This window comes from Lepisma saccharinum, unplaced genomic scaffold (genome assembly GCF_977018435.1).
Source record: "Lepisma saccharinum unplaced genomic scaffold, izLepSacc3.1 HAP1_SCAFFOLD_213, whole genome shotgun sequence".
Lineage (NCBI taxonomy): Eukaryota > Metazoa > Arthropoda > Insecta > Zygentoma > Lepismatidae > Lepisma > Lepisma saccharinum.
Window position 1 is genome coordinate 251130 of NW_028142997.1, and position 9826 is coordinate 260955.

A 9826-nucleotide genomic window follows, 5' to 3' on the forward strand; every position below is an offset into this window, starting at 1 on the left:
TTTCAAATTTTCAGATAGGAGGTTCCATATAACGTCAAAAACTACATACTCAGATCTTCACCAAACTTTGCAGGGATACATTGGATGTCAAGACACGTGGAAAAAACGTACAAAACAAGAGATTGGAGACATCAAGATTTTGGACGAATTTTTTAAGAATTTTCAAATTTTCAGATAGGAGGTTCCAGATAAGGTCAAAAACTACATACTCAGATCTTCACCAAACTTTGCAGGGATACATTGGATGTCAAGACACGTGGAAAAAACGTACAAAACAAGAGATTGGAGACATCAAGATTTTCGACGAATTTTTTAAGAATTTTCAAATTTTCAGATAGGAGGTTCCATATAAGGTCAAAAACTACATACTCAGATCTTCACCAAACAATCCAGGGATACATTGGATGTCAAGACACGTGGAAAAAACGTACAAAACAAGAGATTGGAGACATCAAGATTTTGGACGAATTTTTTAAGAATTTTCAAATTTTCAGATAGGAGGTTCCATATAAGGTCAAAAACTACATACTCAGATCTTCACCAAACTTTGCAGGGATACATTGGATGTCAAGACACGTGGAAAAAACGTACAAAACAAGAGATTGGAGACATCAAGATTTTGGACGAATTTTTTAACAATTTTCAAATTTTCAGATAGGAGGTTCCAGATAAGGTCAAAAACTACATACTCAGATCTTCACCAAACTTTGCAGGGATACATTGGATGTCAAGACACGTGGAAAAAACGTACAAAACAAGAGATTGGAGACATCAAGATTTTGGGCGAATTTTTTAAGAATTTTCAAATTTTCAGAAAGGATGTTCCAAATAAGGTCAAAAACGACATACTCAGATCTTCACCAAACTTTGCAGGGATACATTGGATGTCAAGACACGTGGAAAAAACATACAAAACATAGGATTTGGGATATCAAGATTTTGGTCAAATATTTTAAGAATTTTCAAATTTTCAGATAGGAGGTTCCATATAAGGTCAAAAACTACATACTCAGATCTTCACCAAACATTGCAGGGATACATTGGATGTCAAGACACGTGGAAAAAACGTACAAAACAAGAGATTGGAGACATCAAGATTTTGGACGAATTTTTTAAGAATTTTCAAATTTTCAGATAGGAGGTTCCATATGAGGTCAAAAACTACATACTCAGATCTTCACCAAACATTGCAGGGATACATTGGATGTCAAGACACGTGGAAAAAACGTACAAAACAAGAGATTGGAGACATCAAGAATTTGGACGAATTTTTTACGAATTTTCAAATTTTCAGATAGGAGGTTCCATATAACGTCAAAAACTACATACTCAGAACTTCACCAAACATTGCAGGGATACATTGGATGTCAAGACACGTGGAAAAAACGTACAAAACAAGAGATTGGAGACATCAAGATTTTGGACGAATTTTTGAAGAATTTTCAAATTTTCAGATAGGAGGTTCCAGATAAGGTCAAAAACTACATACTCAGATCTTCACCAAACTTTGCAGGGATACATTGGATGTCAAGACACGTGGAAAAAACGTACAAAACAAGAGATTGGAGACATCAAGATTTTGGACGAATTTTTTAAGAATTTTCAAATTTTCAGAAAGGATGTTCCAAATAAGGTCAAAAACGTCATACTCAGATCTTCACCAAACTCTGCAGGGATAAATTGGATGTCAAGACACGTGGAAAAAACATACAAAACATAGGATTGGTGACATCAAGATTTTGGTCAAATTTTTTAAGAATTTTCAAATTTTCAGATAGGAGGTTCCTTATAAGGTCAAAAACTACATACTCAGAATTTCACCAAACATTGCAGGGATACATTGGATGTCAAGACACGTGGAAAAAACGTACAAAACAAGAGATTGGAGACATCAAGATTTTGGACGAATTTTTGAAGAATTTTCAAATTTTCAGATAGGAGGTTCCAGATAAGGTCAAAAACTACATACTCAGATCTTCACCAAACGTTGCAGGGATACTTTGCATGTCAAGACACGTGGAAAAAACGTACAAAACAAGAGATTGGAGACATCAAGATTTTCGACGAATTTTTTAAGAATTTTCAAATTTTCAGATCAGAGGTTCCAGATGAGGTCAAAAACGACATACTCAGATCTTCACCAAACTTTGCATGGATACATTAGATGTCAAGACACGTGGAAAAAACATACAAAACATAGGATTGGAGACATCAAGATTTTGGACGAATTTTTTAAGAATTTTCAAATTTTCAGAAAGGAGGTTCCAGATAAGGTCAAAAACGACATACTCAGATCTTCACCAAACTTTGCAGGGATACATTGGATGTAAAGACACGTGGAAAAAACGTACAAAACAAGAGATTGTAGACATCAAGATTTTGGACGAATTTTTTAAGAATTTTCAAATTTTCAGATAGGAGGTTCCAGATAAGGTCAAAAACTACATACTCAGATCTTCACCAAACATTGCAGGGATACATTGGATGTCAAGACACGTGGAAAAAACGTACAAAACAAGAGATTGGAGACATCATGATTTTGGACGAATTTTTGAGGAATTTTCAAATTTTCAGAAATGAGGTTCCAGATAAGGTCAAAAACTACATACTCAGATCTTCACCAAACATTGCAGGGATACATTGGATGTCAAGACACGTGGGAAAAACGTACAAAAAAAGAGATTGGAGACATCAAGATTTTGGACGAATTTTTTAACAATTTTCAAATTTTCAGATAGGAGGTTCCAGAAAAGGTCAAAAACTACATACTCAGATCTTCACCAAACTTTGCAGGGATACATTGGATGTCAAGACACGTGGAAAAAACATACAAAACATAGGATTGGGGACATCAAGATTTTGGACGAATTTTTTAAGAATTTTCAAATTTTCACAAAGGAGGTTCCAGATAAGGTCAAAAACGACATACTCAGATCTTCACCAAACTTTGCAGGCATACATTGGATGTCAAGACACGTGGAAAAAACGTACAAAAGAAGAGATTGGAGACATCAAGATTTTGGACGAATATTTTAAGAATTTTCAAATTTTCAGATAGGAGGTTCCAGATAAGGTCAAAAACTACATACTCAGATCTTCACCAAACTTTGCAGGGATACATTGGATGTCAAGACACGTGGAAAAAACGTACAAAACAAGAGATTGGAGACATCAAGATTTTGGACGAATTTTTGAGGAATTTTCGAATTTTCAGAAATGAGGTTCCAGATAAGGTCAAAAACTACATACTCAGGTTTTCACCAAACTTTGCAGGGATACATTGGATCTCAAGACACGTGGGAAAAACGTACAAAACAAGAGATTGGAGACATCAAGATTTTGGACGAATTTTTTAACAATTTTCAAATTTTCAGAAAGTAGGTTCCAGATAAGGTCAAAAACTACATACTCAGATCTTCACCAAACTTTGCAGGGATACATTGGATGTCAAGACACGTGGAAAAAACGTACAAAACAAGAGATTGGTGTCATCAAGATTTTGGACGGATTTTTTAGGAATTTTCAAATTTTCAGATGAGAGGTTCCAGATAAGGTCAAAAACTACATACTCAGATCTTCACCAAACTTTGCAGGGATACATTGGATGTCAAGACACGTGGAAAAAACGTACAAAACAAGAGATTGGAGACATCAAGATTTTGGACGAATTTTTTATGAATTTTCAAATTTTCAGAAAGGATGTTCCAGATAAGGTCAAAAACGACATACTCAGATCTTCACCAAACTTTGCAGGGATACATTGGATGTCAAGACACGTGGAAAAAACATACAAAACATAGGATTGGGGAAATCAAGATTTTGGTCAAATTTTTTAAGAATTTTCAAATTTTCAGATAGGGGGTTCCATATAAGGTCAAAAACTATATACTCAGATCTTCACCAAACATTGCAGGGATACATTGGATAACAAGACACGTGGAAAAACGTACAAAACAAGAGATTGGAGACATCAAGATTTTGGACGAATTTTTTAAGAATTTTCAAATTTTCAGATAGGAGGTTCCATATAAGGTCAAAAACTACATACTCAGATCTTCACCAAACATTGCAGGGATACATTGGATGTCAAGACACGTGGAAAAAACGTACAAAACAAGAGATTGGAGACATCAAGATTTTGAACGAATTTTTTAAGAATTTTCAAATTTTCAGATAGGAGGTTCCATATAAGGTCAAAAACTACATACTCAGATCTTCACCAAACATTGCAGGGATACATTGGATGTCAAGACACGTGGAAAAAACGTACAAAACAAGAGATTGGAGACATCAAGAATTTGGACGAATTTTTTAAGAATTTTCAAATTTTCAGATAGGAGGTTCCATATAACGTCAAAAACTACATACTCAGATCTTCACCAAACTTTGCAGGTATACATTGGATGTCAAGACACGTGGAAAGAACGTACAAAACAAGAGATTGGAGACATCAAGATTTTGGACGAATTTTTTAAGAATTTTCAGATTTTCAGATAGGAGGTTCCAGATAAGGTCAAAAACTACATACTCAGATCTTCACCAAACTTTGCAGGGATACATTGGATGTCAAGACACGTGGAAAAAACGTACAAAACAAGAGATTGGAGACATCAAGATTTTGGACGAATTTTTTAAGAATTTTCAAATTTTCAGAAAGGATGTTCCAGATAAGGTGAAAAACGACATACTCAGATCTTCACCAAACTCTGCAGGGATACATTGGATGTCAAGACACGTGGAAAAAACATACAAAACATAGGATTGGGGACATCAAGATTTTGGTCAAATTTTTTAAGAATTTTCAAATTTTCAGATAGGAGGTTCCATATAAGGTCAAAAACTACATACTCAGAACTTCACCAAACATTGCAGGGATACATTGGATGTCAAGACACGTGGAAAAACGTACAAAACAAGAGATTGGAGACATCAAGATTTTGGACGAATTTTTGAAGAATTTTCAAATTTTCAGATAGGAGGTTCCAGATAAGGTCAAAAACTACATACTCAGATCTTCACCAAACTTTGCAGGGATACATTGGATGTCAAGACACGTGGAAAAAACGTACAAAACAAGAGATTGGAGACATCAAGATTTTGGGCGAATTTTTTAAGAATTTTCAAATTTTCAGAAAGGATGTTCCAAATAAAGTCAAAAACGACATACTCAGATCTTCACCAAACTCTGCAGGGATACATTGGATGTCAAGACACGTGGAAAAAACATACAAAACATAGGATTGGGGACATCAAGATTTTGGTCAAATTTTTTAAGAATTTTCAAATTTTCAGATAGGAGGTTCCATATAAGGTCAAAAACTACATACTCATAATTTCACCAAACATTGCAGGGATACATTGGATGTCAAGACACGTGGAAAAAACGTACAAAACAAGAGATTGGAGACATCAAGATTTTGGACGAATTTTTGAAGAATTTTCAAATTTTCAGATAGGAGGTTCCATATAAGGTCAAAAACTACATACTCAGATCTTCACCAAACTTTGCAGGGATACTTTGCATGTCAAGACACGTGGAAAAAACGTACAAAACAAGAGATTGGAGACATCAAGATTTTCGACGAATTTTTTAAGAATTTTCAAATTTTCAGATCAGAGGTTCCAGATGAGGTCAAAAACGACATACTCAGATCTTCACCAAACTTTGCATGGATACATTGGATGTCAAGACACGTGGAAAAAACATACAAAACATAGGATTGGGGACATCAAGATTTTGGACGAATTTTTTAAGAATTTTCAAATTTTCAGAAAGGAGGTTCCAGATAAGGTCAAAAACGACATACTCAGATCTTCACCAAACTTTGCAGGGATACATTGGATGTCAAGACACGTGGAAAAAACGTACAAAACAAGAGATTGGAGACATCAAGATTTTGGACGAATTTTTTAAGAATTTTCAAATTTTCAGATAGGAGGTTCCAGATAAGGTCAAAAACTACATACTCAGATCTTCACCAAACTTTGCAGGGATACATTGGATGTCAATACACGTGGAAAAAACGTACAAAACAAGAGATTGGAGACATCAAGATTTTGGACGAATTTTTGAGGAATATTCAAATTTTCAGAAATGAGGTTCCAGATAAGGTCAAAAACTACATACTCAGATCTTCACCAAACATTGCAGGGATACATTGGATGTCAAGACACGTGGGAAAAACGTACAAAACAAGAGATTGGAGACATCAAGATTTTGGACGAATTTTTTAACAATTTTCAAATTTTCAGATAGGAGGTTCCAGAAAAGGTCAAAAACTACATACTCAGATCTTCACCAAACTTTGCAGGGATACATTGGATGTCAAGACACGTGGAAAAAACATACAAAACATAGGATTGGGGACATCAAGATTTTGGTCAAATTTTTTAAGAATTTTCAAATTTTCAGATAGGGGGTTCCATATAAGGTCAAAAACTACATACTCAGATCTTCACCAAACATTGCAGGGATACATTGGATAACAAGACACGTGGAAAAACGTACAAAACAAGAGATTGGAGACATCAAGATTTTGGACGAATTTTTTAAGAATCTTCAAATTTTCAGATAGGATGTTCCAGATAAGGTCAAAAGCGACATACTCAGATCTTCACCGAACTTTGCAGGGATACATTGGATGTCAAGACACGTGGAAAAAACATACAAAACATAGGATTGGGGACATCAAGATTTTGGTCAAATTTTTTAAGAATTTTCAAATTTTCAGATAGGAGGTTCCATATAAGGTCAAAAACTACATACTCAGACCTTCACCAAACATTGCATAGATACATTGGATGTCAAGACACGTGGAAAAAACGTACAAAACAAGAGATTGGAGACATCAAGATTTTCCACGAATTTTTTAAGAATTTTCAAATTTTCAGATGGGAGGTTCCAGATAAGGTCAAAAACTACATACTCAGATCTTCACCAAACTATGCAGGGATACATTGAATGTCAAGACACGTGGAAAAAACGTACAAAACAAGAGATTGGAGACATCAAGATTTTGGACGAATTTTTTAAGAATTTTCAAATTTTCAGATAGGAGGTTCCAGATAAGGTCAAAAACTACATACTCAGATCTTCACCAAACTTTGCAGGGATACATTGGATGTCAAGACACGTGGAAAAAACGTACAAAACAAGAGATTGGAGACATCAAGATTTTGGACGAATTTTTGAGGAATTTTCAAAATTTTCAGAAATGAGGTTCCAGATAAGGTCAAAAACTACATACTCAGATCTTCACCAAACTTTGCAGGGATACATTGGATGTCAAGACACGTGGGAAAAACGTACAAAACAAGAGATTGGAGACATCAAGATTTTGGACGAATTTTTTAAGAATTTTCAAATTTTCAGATAGGAGGTTCCAGATAAGGTCAAAAACTACATACTCAGATCTTCACCAAACTTTGCAGGGATACATTGGATGTCAAGACACGGGGTAAAGACGTACAAATCAAGAGATTGGGGTCATCAAGATTTTGGACGGATTTTTTAGGAATTTTCAAATTTTCAGATGGGAGGTTCCAGATAAGGTCAAAAACTACATACTCGGATCTTCACCAAACTTTGCAGGGATACATTGGATGTCAAGACACGTGGAAAAAACGTACAAAACAAGAGATTGGAGACGTCAAGATTTCGGACGAATTTTTTAAGAATTTTCAAATTTTGAGAAAGGATGTTCCAGATAAGGTCAAAAACGACATACTCAGATCTTCACCAAACTTTGCAGGGATACATTGGATGTCAAGACACGTGGGAAAAACGTACAAAACAAGAGATTGGAGACATCAAGATTTTGGACGAATTTTTGAGGAATTTTCAAATTTTCAGAAATGAGGTTCCAGATAAGGTCAAAAACTACATACTCAGATCTTCACCAAACTTTGCAGGGATACATTGGATGTCAAGACACGTGGGAAAAACGTACAAAACAAGAGATTGGAGACATCAAGGTTTTGGACGAATTTTTTAAGAATTTTCAAATTTTCAGATAGGAGGTTCCAGATAAGGTCAAAAACTACATACTCAGATCTTCACCAAACTTTGCAGGGATACATTGGATGTCAAGACACGGGGAAAAGACGTACAAAACGAGAGATTGGGGTCATCAAGATTTTGGACGGATGTTTTAGGAATTTTCAAATTTTCAGATGGGAGGTTCCAGATAAGGTCAAAAACTACATACTCGGATCTTCACCAAACTTTGCAGGGATACATTGGATGTCAAGACACGTGGAAAAAACGTACAAAACAAGAGATTGGAGACGTCAAGATTTCGGACGAATTTTTTAAGAATTTTCAAATTTTGAGAAAGGATGTTCCAGATAAGGTCAAAAACGACATACTCAGATCTTCACCAAAATTTGCAGGGATGCATTGGATGTCAAGACACGTGGGAAAAACGTACAAAACAAGAGATTGGAGACATCATGATTTTGGACGAATTTTTGAGGAATTTTCAAATTTTCAGAAATGAGGTTCCAGATAAGGTCAAAAAGTACATACTCAGATCTTCACCAAACATTGCAGGGATAGATTGGATGTCAAGACACGTGGGAAAAACGTACAAAACAAGAGATTGGAGACATCAAGATTTTGGACGAATTTTTTAACAATTTTCAAATTTTCAGATAGGAGGTTCCAGAAAAGGTCAAAAACTACATACTCAGATCTTCACCAAACTTTGCAGGGATACATTGGATGTCAAGACACGTGGAACAAACATACAAAACATAGGATTGGGGACATCAAGATTTTGGACGAATTTTTTAAGAATTTTCAAATTTTCAGAAAGGAGGTTCCAGATAAGGTCAAAAACGACATACTCAGATCTTCACCAAACTTTGCAGGCATACATTGGATGTCAAGACACGTGGAAAAAACGTACAAAAGAAGAGATTGGAGACATCAAGATTTTGGACGAATATTTTAAGAATTTTCAAATTTTCAGATAGGAGGTTCCAGATAAGGTCAAAAACTACATACTCAGATCTTCACCAAACTTTGCAGGGATACATTGGATGTCAAGACACGTGGAAAAAACGTACAAAACAAGAGATTGGAGACATCAAGATTTTGGACGAATTTTTGAGGAATTTTCGAATTTTCAGAAATGAGGTTCCAGATAAGGTCAAAAACTACATACTCAGGTCTTCACCAAACTTTGCAGGGATACATTGGATCTCAAGACACGTGGGAAAAACGTACAAAACAAGAGATTGGTTTCATCAAGATTTTGGACGGATTTTTTAGGAATTTTCAAATTTTCAGATGAGAGGTTCCAGATAAGGTCAAAAACTACATACTCAGATCTTCACCAAACTTTGCAGGGATACATTGGATGTCAAGACACGTGGAAAAAACGTACAAAACAAGAGATTGGAGACATCAAGATTTTGGACGAATTTTTTATGAATTTTCAAATTTTCAGAAAGGATGTTCCAGATAAGGTCAAAAACGACATACTCAGATCTTCACCAAACTTTGCAGGGATACATTGGATGTCAAGACACGTGGAAAAAACATACAAAACATAGGATTGGGGACATCAAGATTTTGGTCAAATTTTTTAAGAATTTTCAAATTTTCAGATAGGGGGTTCCATATAAGGTCAAAAACTACATACTCAGATCTTCACCAAACATTGCAGGGATACATTGGATAACAAGACACGTGGAAAAACGTACAAAACAAGAGATTGGAGACATCAAGATTTTGGACGAATTTTTTAAGAATTTTCAAATTTTCAGATAGGATGTTCCAGATAAGGTCAAAAGCGACAGACTCAGATCTTCACCAAACTTT